At 40.9% G+C, this 16,096-nt stretch overlaps 1 non-coding gene across 1 annotated transcript; it reads left to right on the forward strand.

The window, feature by feature from the left end:
- The first annotated feature begins 5,176 nt into the window (after positions 1-5,176).
- On the forward strand, positions 5,177-5,311 carry LOC120225846. The gene has a single exon (XR_005526896.1). It is a non-coding gene; the product is annotated as a small nucleolar RNA SNORA70 (small nucleolar RNA).
- The last annotated feature ends 10,785 nt before the right edge of the window (positions 5,312-16,096 follow it).

Genomic DNA, 16,096 nt, shown 5'->3' on the forward strand with positions numbered 1-16,096 from the left:
CTCTCTGACCCTCCCCTGCTCACGCTGTCTCTCTCTCTCTCTCTCCTGGAAATAAATAAAACATTTTTTAAAAAATTTCCTTTTGGGAGAAGTCTGATGAATATGGACATCCAAGGTAAAGTCACTCATATCGAGACAGATCAACATCTTATATCTCTGATGTGATACTCCAAGCACACACCACTCATGTAGGATTCCTGCCCAAAATGCATAATCTGAATCTGACCAAGAGGAAATTGGCAAATGCAAGTTGAGGGACATCTGCAAAAGAACTGGCCTGAACTCTTAAAAAATGTCAAGGTAAAGAAAGACCACCATGATCACCAACAAAAGACTGAGGCACTCTTCCAGATTACTAAATGCAATGAACTGGGTCCTGGATTAGGAAAAAAATTCTATAAAAAACATTATTGGGACAATTGATGCTATTTGAATATGAACTGTGAATTAAATAATAGTATTGCATAATTGTTAAATTTTAAGATTTGGGTAATTACACCTATTACAATTGGATATGCTGTATTACATAGAAAATATAGGGGCACCTGGGTGGCTCAGTTGGTTAAGCATCCAACTCTTGATTTCAGCTCGAGTCATGATCTCATGGTTTGTGAAATTGAGCTCCTCTTTGGGCTCTGGATTGGTTGTGGAGCCTACTTAAGATTCTCTTTCTCTCTCTCTTCCCCTTCCCTGCTTATTCTCTCTCTCTCTCTCTCATTAAAGAGAAAAAAAATACATAACACAGAATATATACCTAAATATATATGTATATATTCATCATGCCTTTTCTACATATTGTGCATATATTTTTGGGTTTATTGAAAAACTGAGCATAGATTACAGAGTTCCCATATGTGTCCTTTGAACAGTTTCCCTTTTATTAACATCTTTTATTCGTGTGATACATTTGCTACAATTGATGTGTCAATAGTAACATTATTACCAACTGAAGTTCGTAATGTACATTTTAGGGTTTGTTCTTTGTACCATTTGTATGGGTTTTGCCAAATGCATAATGTCATGTATGCACCATTACTGTATTATATAAAATAGTTTTATTGCCTTAAAACTTCCCTATTCTCCACCTGTTCACCTCTCCCTTCTCTTTAATCCTTGCCAATCACAGATCCTTCTACCTCTGTGGTTTTGCTTTTTCCAGAATGTCATGTTTGGAATTATATCACCTGTAGCCTTTTCAAATAGCTTCTTTCACTTAGAAATATGCATGTAGGGGTGCCTGGGTGGCTCAGTTGGTTGACCGTCTGACCTTGATTTTGGCTTAGGTCATGATCCCAAGGTCATGGGATGGAGCCCTGTGTCAGGCTCTCAAGCCCTGGGTTGGGCTCTGCACTGAGTGTGGAGCCTGCTTGAGGTTCTCTCTCTCTCTCTCTCTCTGCTGCTGCTCTCCCCTGCGCTCTCTCTCTCTCTTTCTTTCTCTCTCAAACATTAAAAATATATATATGCATTTAAGTTTCCTATGTGTCTTCTTGTGGCTTGATAGCTCCTTTCTTTTTATCCCTGTATACTATTCCATTGTACAGGTGGGATTTATCTGTTCATTTATCCATTCACTTATTGAAGGATATCTTGGCTGCTTCCAATTTTCGACAACTGTGAAGAAAGCTGCTATAAATATCCATGTGCAGATTTTTGTATGGACCAAAGTTTTCAACTCATTTGAGTACATAACTAAGAGTGCAATTGCTGGCATTATAAGTCTATGTTTGGCTTTGTAAGAAACTACCAAACTTCCTTCCAATCTGGTGGTACCAATTTAATGAGCATGGGAGTCTTGATCTGCTGCATTTCTGACTTGGGCTGGTTCGGTCCTCCTTAAACAACCTGATGGTCCCCTCGCTCCTGAGAGGTCACCATGTTGATGCCCAACTTAGTGCAGTTACCCAGTTGGTATAGTGCACTATACTGCCCAGAATTCCTGGGCTCAAGTGACATTTCTGACTCCAGAGTAGCTGGTACTGCAGGTGTTGGCCACAGGTGCTTCTGGCCTCCAGTACTCATCTTGTGCTTCCACCAGCAATTAATAAGTTTCTATTGCTTCACATTCTCAGCAGCATTTGATGTTCTCAGTTATTATTATTATAATTTTTGAAATTTTAGCCATTCTAGATGATCTGTAGTGGTATCTTGTCTCTCTTTTAATTTGCATTTTCTGTTTTTTCTTTAAATTTTTAAAAATGTTTTATTTATTTCTGAGAGAGAGAAAGTGAGACAGCATGCGCAGGGGAGGGTCAGAAAAAGAGGGAGATACAGAATCTGAAACAGGCTCCAGGCTCTGAGCTAGCTGTCAGCACAGAGCCCGACGTGGGGCTTGAACCCACGAACCGTGAGATCATGACCTAAGCGAAAGTCGGAAGCTTAACCGACTGAGCCACCCAGGCGCCCCGTTAACTTGCATTTTCTTAATGACATATGATGTTGAGCATCTTTTCTTGTGCATATTTCCCATCTGCGTATCTTCTTTGGAAAGTTGTCTAGTTAGATATTTTGCCCATTTGGTTCAGCTCTTTTGTCTGAGGAGTTGCAGTTTTAAATAGTGTGGCCAGAGGTCTCATTGAGACTTCTGAATGCAGATCTGATAGAGTAAGTAAGGGAGGAAGCTATTTGGAACTCTAGGGAAAAGCGTTCCAGGAAGAAGTATAAACCCATGCAAAAGGCCATGAATGAAGGGTGTACTTGGTATGTTCTATGTTGGCAAGAGGCCAGTGTGGTGTAAGGAAGTGGCCAGGGGAGAGATGAGCAGGTAAGACCAGAGGGACCAGAGGGTATGGCTGTTGTGGCTTGTGAACCACAAGATTTTGCCTTCATGCTGAGTGAGACCGGAGCTAGACGATCTTAAGCAGAAACTGATGTAATCTGACTTCTGTTTAATAAGCTCCTTCTACTTGCTGTGTTGAAAGCAGACTGGGGGCATTCAAAAGTTGAATTCAAAAGCTGCCACTCTGTGAATAGAGCTTTCACACTATTCTTATTTTTAAAAATAATTTATTTATGTTTTAATTTACATCCAAGTTAGTTAGCATATAGTGCAACAATGATTTCAGGAGTAGATTCCTTAATGCCACTTACCCATTTAGTCTATCCCCCCCCTCTCCCATAACCCCTCCAGCAACCCTCTGTTTGTTCTCCATATATGAGTCTCTTATGTTTTGTCCCCCTCCCTGTTTTTAGATTATTTTTGCTTCCCTTCCCTTATGTTCATCTGTTTTGTATCTTAAAGTTCTCAAATGAGTGAAGTCATATGATATTTGTCTTTCCCTGACTAATTTCGCTTAGCATAATGTCCTCTAGTTCCATCCATGTTGTTGCAAATGGCAAGATTTCATTCTTTTTGATTGCACAGTAATACCCCATTGTATATATACATATACCACATCTTCTTTATCCATTCATCCATCGATGGACATTTGGACTCTTTCCATACTTTAACTATCATTGATAGTGCTGTTATAAACATTGGTGTGCATGTGCCCCTTTGAAACAACTTACCTGTAACCCTTGGATAAAGACCTAGTAGTGCAATTGCTGGGTGTTAGGGTAGTTCTATTTTTATTCTATTTTCTAATCTCATACTCTCATAAATTTTGCCTCCTGCTCATTTTGTGTCCACCTCTTCATTCTTCAGAGCTGCAAGACAATCAGCTCTGGGTACTGAGCAGGCTCCACACTGGGGATGCAACCCAATGCAGGTCTTGAATTCACCACATTGAGACCAAGACCTGAGATGAGATCAAGAGTTCAGTCTTCACCAACTGAGCCACCCAGGTGCCCCATCACCATGCTCACTTCTTCTTTTTCAATTTTTAATCATTTTTGATGGGGGAGAAGGGCAGAGAGAAAGGGAGACACAAAATTTGAAGCAAGCTCCAGGCTCTGAGCTGTCAGCACAGAGCCTGATGTGGGGCTCAAACCCACAAACCATGAGGCCATAACCTGAGCTGAAGTCAAATGTTTAACCAACTGAACCACCCAGGTTCCCCCTTTCTTTCCTTCCTTCCTTCCTTTCTTTCTTTCTTTCTTTCTTTCTTTCTTTCTTTCTTTCTTTCTTTCTTTCTTTCTTTCTTTTACTATACTCACTTCTAATTGCCTCAAATGTATTTATCCTTTCAAGTTATAATTGCTACACAATCTCTGTTCTCCACTGGCTTCTTGGGAGAAAACAAAATGCCAATATTTTGTCATAATATTTTAACTCTTTTAGATATTTAGCGTTCTTTCAATATTTGTATTCTCATTTCAAACTCCAAAATATTTTTTTCTCTTCTGCCAATTCCCCATATAAAATATCAAATTTAATTTACATTTCTGGTGAGTCTGTTGTAATTTTGATCCAATAGTATTTTAAAAATACATTGATTTCAAAAATATTCAGAAACTGTTATAATGAACAGAGGTAGCAGAAAAGTCTACGCATGATAATCAGGATGCATACTAGAGGAAACACTCCAAATATAAGAAAAACAGTGTAGAGATGCAAGTACAGATTTGCACTACTTTTAAGGTCTTTGGGATGACATAGTTTTTTTCCTGAAGTCTATGGCAAGCTACAAAATGTTTATTAGTGAGAAAATGGCATAATTTTTTCACGTAAGGGTTCTCACATTTCATAGCCTCTACCTATGTATTTTACTTTTTTTTTAAGTTTTTTTTTAATTTATTTTTGAGACGGAGAGAGACAGAGCATGAGTGGAAAAGGGGCAGAAAGAGAGGGAGACACAGAATCTGAAATAGGCTCCAGGCTCTGAGCTGTCATCACAGAGCCTGGCACAGGGTTTGAACCCACGAACCGTGAGTTCATGACCTGAACCGAAGTTGGACACTTAACCAACTGAGCCACTCAGGTGCCCCTGTAGTTTACTTATATAAACAGATCAATAAATAAGCTCTGAAAACTAAACATAAAAGAAAAACAACCCCCCCCCCAAAAAAAAAACAAGCAGAACAAAAGCAGGAAGACACAAAAGTAGAGATTGGTTAGGAGATTGTTGCCAAAATGGCCAAGAGGTGATGGTGACACTGCCCTGGGGTGGTATTGATAGGTAGGATGAGAAATGATTGAGTTCTGCACATATTTGGAAGATAAGGGATTTACTGCTGGGTTGGATGTGGAGGTGTGAGAGACAAAAATGGAGGACAGCTCTATTCAAAGATAAACAGTCTGCAGCTAATTAAGCCAACTGTGCTCTTTCCCCATGGGGGCCTCATGTGCCGTGGCCACAGACAGTAGTCCCCTCGGTAATGTATGCAGCCTGTTGCTTGTTGGGGTTGCCCTAAGGGACCTTGGAAGACAGCCCTTTGCAGTGGACATTCATGTCTGACCTCATGCTATCCCCAATTAGGCTCTAAACAGGTAAGCAAGGTGACTTTGGAAAGGCCCAGGGTACAGTGGCCAGGGTTCACATTGGCAGAGTCATCGTGTCCATCATGCCGTCGTGTCCATCATGCCAGCCTGCAGAAAAGGGAGCATGGAACTAAGGCCCTCTACAGGGCCAAGTTCAGGTTCCCTGGCTGCCAGAAGATCCACATCTCCAAGAAGCAGGGAGAAATTAAAAAACATGGTGGCTGAAAAGTGGCTCATCCCAGATGGCTATGGCTTCAAATACATAGGGTTCAAATACATCCCTAACTGTGGCCCCCTGGACAAATGGTGGGCCCTGCACTCATGACTAACTTGGTGCTGCCCCCTCCTTATTCATGCCAATTGATGAATCCTACTTTCTGTCAACACCAGCAACCATAACAAAAATAAACTGAGGTCTATTAAAATTTTAAGAGTTTATTTGAGCAAACATTGATTTGAATCAGGCAGTGCCAAACTGGAAGTAGTTAGGAGCACCCTACTGGGGGGAACTAGGGGAAAGCTTTTCACAGAGAAGCAAAACAAGGGAATGATTTCATTGGCTATGACTTACGAGATGATTTGTTTGGGAAAGCCTGGTTGGCTGTTTGTGACAGGTTGTTCTTCTGAACCTTGAGGCGTCTGCAGGACTGACTCTGGTTTAGGTTTCAGTTTGCTTATGTAGGTAGGCTACCAACGCATCAGAGCCACCTCAGTGAAGTGACCTTCTTGTGGGGCTACTTTAACAGTTCTGAATTTGTTTCATTTTTCCCCCTAAACAACTGAAGAATAGCATTGATCACACTCTGTCATCCTAGATCTGCATAAGGCCCCCTTTTTCCTCTTTATTTCTGATCCCATATTCCTCACGGACATCCACCAATATGCTGGAGACTTATATAATATAATATATAATTAATATATGTAATTATATATATATAATAATTTATATATTGTTTAGAGTGTTTTACATTTACATTGGCTCCACGCTATCAATTTTATTTTGTTTATCACACCTTTTCCACTTGACGGTATGTCTTTGGAGCTAACCACATAGCTAAATGTACATCTGCTTCATTAATTCTGGCTGCTGCTTAGTTATACACTGACTGAGTACATTTCACCCGATAGGGTTCTGTCCCTGACTACCAGCCCTCAGCTTACTCCCTGACACTGCAAACGGCACCAAGAGGCACGCCTTCATACAGATTCCAATAAAGACCTGCATGCAAGTGTCTGTGGAGTGTATTCCTAAGAGTGCGATTGTTGGGACATAATTAGTTGCATAATTACTAGTTGCATCTTTTACTGTTGCTGACCAATAGCCCTTGAGGTAACCCTTCCCCTACACTCTTACCAATTCTTGATATTAAACTTCTAATTTTTGTACAGGAGTATCTCATTGTTATTTTAACTGCACTATATGATTACTAGAGAGCTTAAACATCCTTTCATAGATTTCTTAGGCGTTCATATTCTTCCTTCTGTGATTTGTCTACTCTAACTCTTTGTCCATTTTTCTATTGGATTTCCTGCCCCTTGTTGATACATTAGAGGTTCTCTTTCTATTCTACATATGAATTCCTTGAGATTTAGAGGTGGCAAATATATTTTTCTAGGTTGTAACTCGTTTCTTAACTTTCTCTATGATGTCCTTCTTTCAAAAGAAGACCAATTTTTGTATACCGAAATCTACACATTTCTCCTTGGATTGTTTGTGGTTTTGAGGGTTTCCTTACTAATTCCTCCAATTCAAGGTCACAGAGATATTCTTCTATGCTTGCCCTATCTTTATTGGTTTCCATTTCAGAGTAAAGTGTCTAATCCAGGGGGGCCTGGGTGGCTCAGTCGGTTAGCCATACCATTCTTGATTTCAGCTCAGGTCCTGATCTCATGGTTCTTGAGTCTGAGCCTCATATCAGGCTTTGTGCTGAAAGTGTGGAGTCTGCTTGAGATTCTCTCTCTCTCTCTCTGCCCATCCCTGTTCATGCTCCCTCTCTCTCAAAATAAATAAATAAATACAGGTTAAGATATCTACTCTATTACAGTCAACATTTCTATATGGTATCAGGTAGAATTCTAACTGGCTTTTTCTCCACGGAGCAAGACATCACTTCTGGCATCAATGTGTAAATAATCTATCTTTTCTTCATTGTTAGAGACATCACCTCTTATTGTATATGAAGTCTCCATGTACATGTAGGTGTGTTTCTAGATCCCTATTTTATTCCATTGATCTGTTATTCCTGGACAAGCAGTAAATTATTTTCATTGCTGTGGCTTTGTGATATATCTTAATATCTGGTAAGAAAAATTCTCCATCTTTGCTCCTTTTCAAAATTGCCTTAGCTACTTGTGACTTAGCTATTCTTTTATTTAAAATATTTTAATGTTTATTTATTTGTAAGAAAGAGAGAGAGACAGAACACGAGCAGGGGAGGGGCAGAGAAAAAGAGGGAGATACAGAGTCTGAAGCAGCCTCCAGGTTCTGAGCTAGCTGTCAGCACAGAGCCCCATGTGAGGCTTGAACCCACAAGCCATGAGATCATGACCTGGGCTGAAGTTGGATGCTTACCCAACTGAGGCACCCAGGTGCCCCTGTGTCTAAGCTATTCTTTGTATTTTTTAGAATCAAATTTGTCATGTTTCTCTCAAAATTGTGTTGGAATTTTAACTAAAAATGTACAGTAGGCATGTTATTTTTAGAAAAAATTTATAGGTTTCTTGTTTTTGTTAAATCTTTATTTATTTTGAGGGAGAGAGAGTGTGTGAGAGAGATCACACAAGTGGGAAAGGGGCAGAGAGAAAGGGAGAGAGAGGATCCCAGGTAGGCTTACTTTGTCAGTGCAGATGGGGCTCAATGTCACGAGCTTGTGAGATAATGACCTGAGCCAAAATCAAGAGTCAGTTGCTTAACCGACTGAACTACTCAGATGCCCCAGAATTATAGATTTCTACTGGCAAGTTATTCCATAGGAATATGGTATTCTATATTTTCTGGCCCTCTTTTATGCTTTAAGACTTGAGTATGGCAATCACCTCAGAGATATTTAAAGAAACATTTATGAGTGTAGTGAATGTTTGGAAACTACCTGTCCAATGATAAAGGAAGGATTTAAAAAATTGCCAATGGTTTGATAATGCATTAATAGAACATTGCATCAATTAAAAAACATACTTTTAATGAATCTTTAATGACATGAAAAAATATTCTTGCTATATTATTGCATTTTTAGTTAGCAAGGTTACACAGACTTCTATTGTCTTTATTACATACTTTTGGGTTCCAAATTCTCTAAAATGAACATGCTTTATTTTTGTGATAACTGTTTTTTTCTTTTATTTTTCTTTATTATTTTTTAATGTTTATTTATTATTTTTTAAAAAATATTTTTATTTATTTCTAGGAGAGAGAGAGAGAGAGACAGCGTGAGCAGGGGAGGGTCAGAGAGAGAGGGAGACACAGACTCTGAAATAGGCTCCAGGCTCTGAGCTGGCAGTCAGCACAGAGCCCGACGCGGGGCTCGAACCCACGAACCGCGAGATCATGACCTAAGCGAAAGTCGGACGCTTAACCGACTCCAGGCTCTGAGCTGGCAGTCAGCACAGAGCCCGACGCGGGGCTCGAACCCACGAACCGCGAGATCATGACCTAAGCGAAAGTCGGACGCTTAACCGACTAAGCCACCAAGGCGCCCCTATTTATTTATTTTGAAAGAGAGAGAGACAGAGAGAGAGAGTGCCAAGCGAGCGCTGGTGGGGGAGGGACCAAGAGCAAGGGAGAAAGAATCCCTCTTGAGCCTCAGGGCTCAATCTCTTGAGATCATGAACTGAGCAGAAATCAAGTCAGATGTCCAACCAACGGAGCCACCCAGGTGCCTGTTTTTTGTTTTTTGTTTTTTTCTTCGAAAAAATTGTTGGAAACAACTAAGGTTTGATTTGCCATCTGACTCTGCAGGGACATGGAGAAAATGGTGTTTGACTCATCTGATGAGCTCATCCAGCAAGAAACTATAACTCATGTGAAAATTTCCCAGTTTGACCCCCTGCCTGCTCCATCTGCTGGCCAGTTTGTCAGGCTGCCTGACTCAGCTAAGCCTGAATAAATGTAATTTCACACATTTCCTTTTTCACGCAACAAATATTTAATAGTCTACTGCTATATGCAAAGCACTCTATTAGAGCCATTGAAGACAAAGGGATGAGTTAAATAGCCTTAGCCCTCAAGGGGCTCAGCGTGGCATATACACACCGGAGGGTCTGCCTGATGGTCAGGTCCACCCTCTGTGCCAACTTTCGAGTCTTCTGTGCTCTAGGCAAGCCAGACTTTTTTCACTTTCTCTGTGCCGTTCCATCATTTGGAATTTCTTTCCTTCTTATAACCTATAAACCTGCTACTTATTCCTTACACATCTGGGAGAACTTCTCGGGCCCTCCCACTTTCTCTGACATTCTTCCAGCACTTACAATGTGGCTCACACTTGGCACATTTTTGGTGCATTCTTATCTGTTTAGTCATTTTTCCTAAAGCAAAGCTGGAGGCATGCTTGTTTTCTGCATTAAATACTGACTTTTGGGTTGTAATGGACAGGAAAAATGGAAATTCAGTATGTATATTTTAGAACAACACACCCCACAATACCATTATCTTGTGATATTTCAGCAGAGAGGGAGATTAAGGGGAAAAAAAAGTAAAGGACCACACTGGTGATAGATCGTCAGTGTCTTCTGAAAAGTTTTAATCAAAGAGATTGTCTGATAGGTTTTGCTGAAGCTGTGGGGATATTTATTAGGGGATTAATAGACCTTCATAACCCAGAGACCAAAAGAGTTGTTCTATCAGGAGCTGGGGCTCAGCACTGTCCCTGTGGCCCCTGCCTTGGGCTCCATCCCCTTGGGGAAGGTGTGTCTAATTCTGATTCGCACAGGACTCCTTCCAAGTCTTGAGCTTTGCTCCCTAGAGCTGTGTTCCCCTGTCCAAGTGTCTTTCTTGACTTTGTGGAAAGGAGCTACAGAGGCCCAGGTGTCCACGTGAGGAGGGGAGGCTCTGTTCCATCTCCCTGACTCACCCATTAGCTCATTCTCTTCTACGTGGAGGAATGAGGAGAGTGTGGGGACGCAGACAATGTTCCTTCGACGTGTCTCCCTCCTGGGATGTGGAGTTGAAATCCTCCCCACCTTCCCCCCACCCCTCACATGTGTGGAATGCCCTGTACCAATCATCCTGTACACTTCTGTTGTGCCCGATTTGAGAGTTCCCAGAGACCTCCAAGGAGCCGACACCGATGCAAGTACAAAAGGGTCTTTATTACAAGCTCGAGCAGGGGCTCATCTGCCTACCGGTGTCATGGCAGCAAGATGAAGCCAAGAACAATAGCGAATAGGGTTTTTAAGGAGTAAGGGATGGGGGTGTTACAGTACATGTAGCATCATCACATAAGCACCACTTACAATTGTCCAGCACCCCTGGTAACAGCTTTGACCAATCAGCATCTGTGAGGTGTTCGTTACCTTTGGTGGGACCCAATCATGACTTTTGAGAATGCTTTGAAAATGACCAATTATGAGGTGAGTTCAAAGGGCCCACGTGGGGTTCAGGCAAGCGGTGAGAAATTGGCTAGTTTGTATCTGCAGTTCCCAGCCTTGACTCAGACCATAGGAATTTTTTTTTTTTTTCTTTTTGATTAGCTGAACTGAAGGCAGTCTGAAGATGGCTTTAGCCTTGAACAGTCTGAGGCTTTTCTTGGGACTGGGACTGGGGCTACGTGCAGCCCGAGGTTGCTCTTAATGGAGGACTTAATTTTTGGCTCTTCATTCACCCCTCCTCTTGTGTATTTGAAGGCCCAATCATAAGTCTTCGGTCGGGTCCCAATCATTAGGGTGGCGATACTGCGACCTAAGTATTATGGGTTGTATTGCCCCCAGACGTTCTTGCATGAAGGCAAGCAATTTATTTAAATGATAAAATTTCAGATGGACATTGTGATTTGACGAGATTTGTGATTTGACAAAGATTTGACGAGAGTTAAGTATGATGCAATTGACAAAGAAAATAAGTTATTTTTGTGACATATAATAATTTTATATTAAAACATTAAAAGTTTAGGATTTGCATATATATTTGGGCAATTATAGCATTTACTCATGCAATATAACCTAAGGTTTACTGTTGTACATAGTGTCTTTTCCAAGTAATTTAGCATCTTAAATAAAAGGGCCTGATTGGCCAAAAGACTCTTTTTTACTATTTAAATCCTGGGAAGTTTGTTAAAACTTTAGGAAGTTATAAAGTGTATCCTAAATAGGATTACAGATTATTAAAAATTTTTAAATTTACTTAATTAAGTTTTAATTAAAATTTATTTAATAAAAGTGGCAACAAAAGATCCTAAAGGTGAATGTATAACATAATATAGTAGTTAGAAAAACCGAGTTCCTTTAACATTGAGAAGTTTTAACTANCCCAGAGACCTCCAAGGAGCCGACACCGATGCAAGTACAAAAGGGTCTTTATTACAAGCTCGAGCAGGGGCTCATCTGCCTACCGGTGTCATGGCAGCAAGATGAAGCCAAGAACAATAGCGAATAGGGTTTTTAAGGAGTAAGGGATGGGGGTGTTACAGTACATGTAGCATCATCACATAAGCACCACTTACAATTGTCCAGCACCCCTGGTAACAGCTTTGACCAATCAGCATCTGTGAGGTGTTCGTTACATTTGGTGGGACCCAATCATGACTTTTGAGAATGCTTTGAAAATGACCAATTATGAGGTGAGTTCAAAGGGCCCACGTGGGGTTCAGGCAAGCGGTGAGAAATTGGCTAGTTTGTATCTGCAGTTCCCAGCCTTGACTCAGACCATAGGAATTTTTTTTTTTTTTCTTTTTGATTAGCTGAACTGAAGGCAGTCTGAAGATGGCTTTAGCCTTGAACAGTCTGAGGATTTTCTTGGGACTGGGACTGGGGCTACGTGCAGCCCGAGGTTGCTCTTAATGGAGGACTTAATTTTTGGCTCTTCATTCGCCCCTCCTCTTGTGTATTTGAAGGCCCAATCATAAGTCTTCGGTCGGGTCCCAATCATTAGGGTGGCGATACTGCGACCTAAGTATTATGGGTTGTATTGCCCCCAGACGTTCTTGCATGAAGGCAAGCAATTTATTTAAATGATAAAATTTCAGATGGACATTGTGATTTGACGAGATTTGTGATTTGACAAAGATTTGACGAGAGTTAAGTATGATGCAATTGACAAAGAAAATAAGTTATTTTTGTGACATATAATAATTTTATATTAAAACATTAAAAGTTTAGGATTTGCATATATATTTGGGCAATTATAGCATTTACTCATGCAATATAACCTAAGGTTTACTGTTGTACATAGTGTCTTTTCCAAGTAATTTAGCATCTTAAATAAAAGGGCCTGATTGGCCAAAAGACTCTTTTTTACTATTTAAATCCTGGGAAGTTTGTTAAAACTTTAGGAAGTTATAAAGTGTATCCTAAATAGGATTACAGATTATTAAAAATTTTTAAATTTACTTAATTAAGTTTTAATTAAAATTTATTTAATAAAAGTGGCAACAAAAGATCCTAAAGGTGAATGTATAACATAATATAGTAGTTAGAAAAACCGAGTTCCTTTAACATTGAGAAGTTTTAACTAAGCCATTAAAGACCTGATAAAGATGAAACCTAAAGCTTTGGTTTTCTTGGCAGCAAAAGGAGAAAACCATTGTTTACATTGTCTTATCAAGAGCAGATTTACAATCCAAGAAAACTTTGTCTTTTGACCAGAGAAAAAGTAGAGTTTTAACCTTATACCAGTGTATTTTTTTAAATTTCATTTATCTTAACCTTAGTTTATTTTGAGCACACATAGAATATTTTTTAAAGATTTCCTTTTACAGAACTTCTACATTTTTTTTCTTTAAATTTTGTCTCAAAACCATTTTTTTAAACAACCAGTCTTATTTAGGATAAAATTACTTTCTTTTATTTTTAATAAAAATGTATTTTTATTTTTTATATCTTTTTTTATGTATCTCTCAGTTTTCTACACACAAGATTGTTTTCCTTATTTTTAATCAGTTTTAAGTACACTTAGCAGAATTTTAATTTAGGAAACTTTAGCCTCCAATTGAGGACTTAGTAACCAATTGAGACATGTTTACACTAGAATTTTTAAATTCTCTTTTTTTAAAAAAGGTCTAAATAGGGGCGCCTGGGTGGCTTAGTCGGTTAAGCGTCTGACTTTCACTTGGGTCACGATCTCGCGGTTTGTGGGTTCGAGCCCCGCGTCGGGCTCTGTGCTGACTGCCAGCTCAGAGTTTGGAGCCTGTTTCAGAGTCTGTGACTCCCTCTCTCTCTGACCATCCCCTGCTCACGCTGTCTCTCTCTCTCTCTCTCTCTCCTAGAAATAAATTAAAAATTTTTTTTTAAAAAAGGTCTAAATAGTCTTACTTTTTTCTGCAATAGGAAGCTGAAAACTCCAATCTATGTTTAGTAACCATGCATTCTATTTGGACAGAGGGCACGCAATTTAGGCCAGACATGTTTTCAAAAGGAGTTAATCTCATCTGGTAGGGGTAGTTGTGCTCTCTATAGAGTGCAGAGGGAAGGAGAGCCACCCAGTCTCTGCCAGTCTCCAAGGTCAATTTAATTAAGGTCTCTTTTAGGGTTTTGTTCTTTTTTTCTATCTGTTCTGAGCTCTGGGGTCTGTATGCACAATGTAATTTTCAATTAATCTCTAAGATCGTGGCTAGGCTCTGACTTACCTTGGACATAAAAGCTGGTCCATTATCTGACCCTATCATCTGAGAAAATTCACACCTTGGTAGGATGTCTTCTAGCAGCTTCTTTGCCACCACCTGTGCAGTTTCGTGTTTGGTGGGATACGCTTCAGTCCATCCTGAAAAAGTGTCTACAAAGACCAGTAAGTACCTGTAGCCATACTTGCCAGGTTTTACCTCAGTAAAGTCAGTTTCCCAATAGGCTCCTGGGTGTCTTCCTCTTAGACGTGTTCCAAGATTATGGGGGTTCTGGGTAGCGTTGGGCAGTTGACAGGCTCTGCATTTGCTGACGATTTGTTCAGTTTTGGAGTTGACATCCTTAATTTTAATGTGTGACTGTCTATCTGGGTCTTGTAGTCTTCTCTGTCCCATGTGGGATGCTCAATGTATTTTTGACAGAACCCTTATTCCTATTTTTATTTGGGTAGGATGATTTTGTTATCCGAGGACCTCCATTAGCCCTTAAGGCACTGGGTCATAGGCAGTCCTTTAATCCATTGTAGGTCCTTGAGTGAATAACGAGGGGTCTCTGGTAGGTCGGGGTCCCCCAGATCTATGAGTTTGACTGTTAGGGCCGGAGTGCCATTGAGGGTCGCTCCTTTAGCAACCCGGTCGGCCATATTGTTGCCTCTGGCCATCTCAGTTATGTCCTTTTGATGGCCTGGACAATGAATGATAGCTAGTTTTTTGGGGGTTTTTTTGAGGGAACCATAAAGCCTTGAGGAGAGCTAGGATCTCCTTTTTTATTTTTAATAGTCTTTCCCTCTGCTGTGAGCAGCCCCCTTTCTCTATAAATTGTCCCATGGATTTGAGTGGTGGCGAAAGCGTATCGACTGTTTGTGTAGACATTTAGTTTTTTCTTTTGCCCCAGAGTTAGAGCTTGAGTAAGCGCAATTAGCTCGGCCTTCTGTGCTGAGGTCCCAGCTGACAGGGGTTCCGCCCAAATGACTTTTTCGGTGGATACCACCATGGCCCCGGCATACCTCAGTCCTCATTGTATGAAACTACGGCCATCTGTGTACCAGGTGACTTCTACATCTCGCAATGGTACTTCTTGCAGGTCCGGACGGGTGGCATGAATATGGGCCAGGATCTCGGCACAGCCTTGGAGGGGAGCCTCCAAGTCCAGGTCAGGCAGTAACGTAGCCAGGTTCAGGGTGATCGGGGCCTGGAAAATAATTCTGGTAGGACTGAGTAGCAGAGTAGTAGAGTTTGATAATGGGTCATGTGGGCATTTCTGAGTCATCGATCTGGTGGCTGCTTTAGAACTCTCTCTATTGCATGAAAGGTAGTGATGGCCAGCTCTTGCCCCATAGACAATTTATTTGCATTTGTAACCAGCAGGGCCGCAGCTGCAATCATGCAGAAACATGGTGGCCAACAGGATGCCACCGGGTCCAGTTTCTTGGAGAGGTAGGCGCCAGGGGCCCAACACTTTTGTTCCCTCAGGGGAGAGATGGATTTGTGCCCCCAGTTTTGTCTATGAATTATGGTCAGAAGGGGGTAGAGGCATTCTGGGGTGACCATAAATGAGTGGGATACCTGACCCACACCCAGATCCACAGTTCTTCGGATAGTCCATGGATATTGCTTGACTCCAGTCGCTCCTTGGACCCATGACCTTTTGGCTGACAGTGGGCCCCCGGGCTGTAGGAGCACAGAATATTGGGCCTCCATATTGGCAAGGAAGTCTGGAGATTTCCCTTCCATTTGTAAGGTTACTCTGGGCTTGGGGAGGGGCCCTGAACCCCTTCTCCCCAAGTCTCTATTATCTTCCATTACTAGAATGGGAGTTTTAGACTTATTTTGGGGGCACTTTTTTGGCCCAATGTTCTTTTTCTTTGCAGTAGGCACATTGATTTTTTTTTTTTTTAAGGCACATTGATTTTTGCCTAAGCGGGGGCGCCCTTTGAGCTGCTGGGAGTTCTTTTTATTATTATTTTTTTCT

The sequence above is a fragment of the Hyaena hyaena genome, unplaced genomic scaffold (assembly GCF_003009895.1).
Source record: "Hyaena hyaena isolate Hyena2069 unplaced genomic scaffold, ASM300989v1 scaffold_1537, whole genome shotgun sequence".
In the NCBI taxonomy this organism is placed as follows: Eukaryota; Metazoa; Chordata; class Mammalia; order Carnivora; family Hyaenidae; genus Hyaena; species Hyaena hyaena.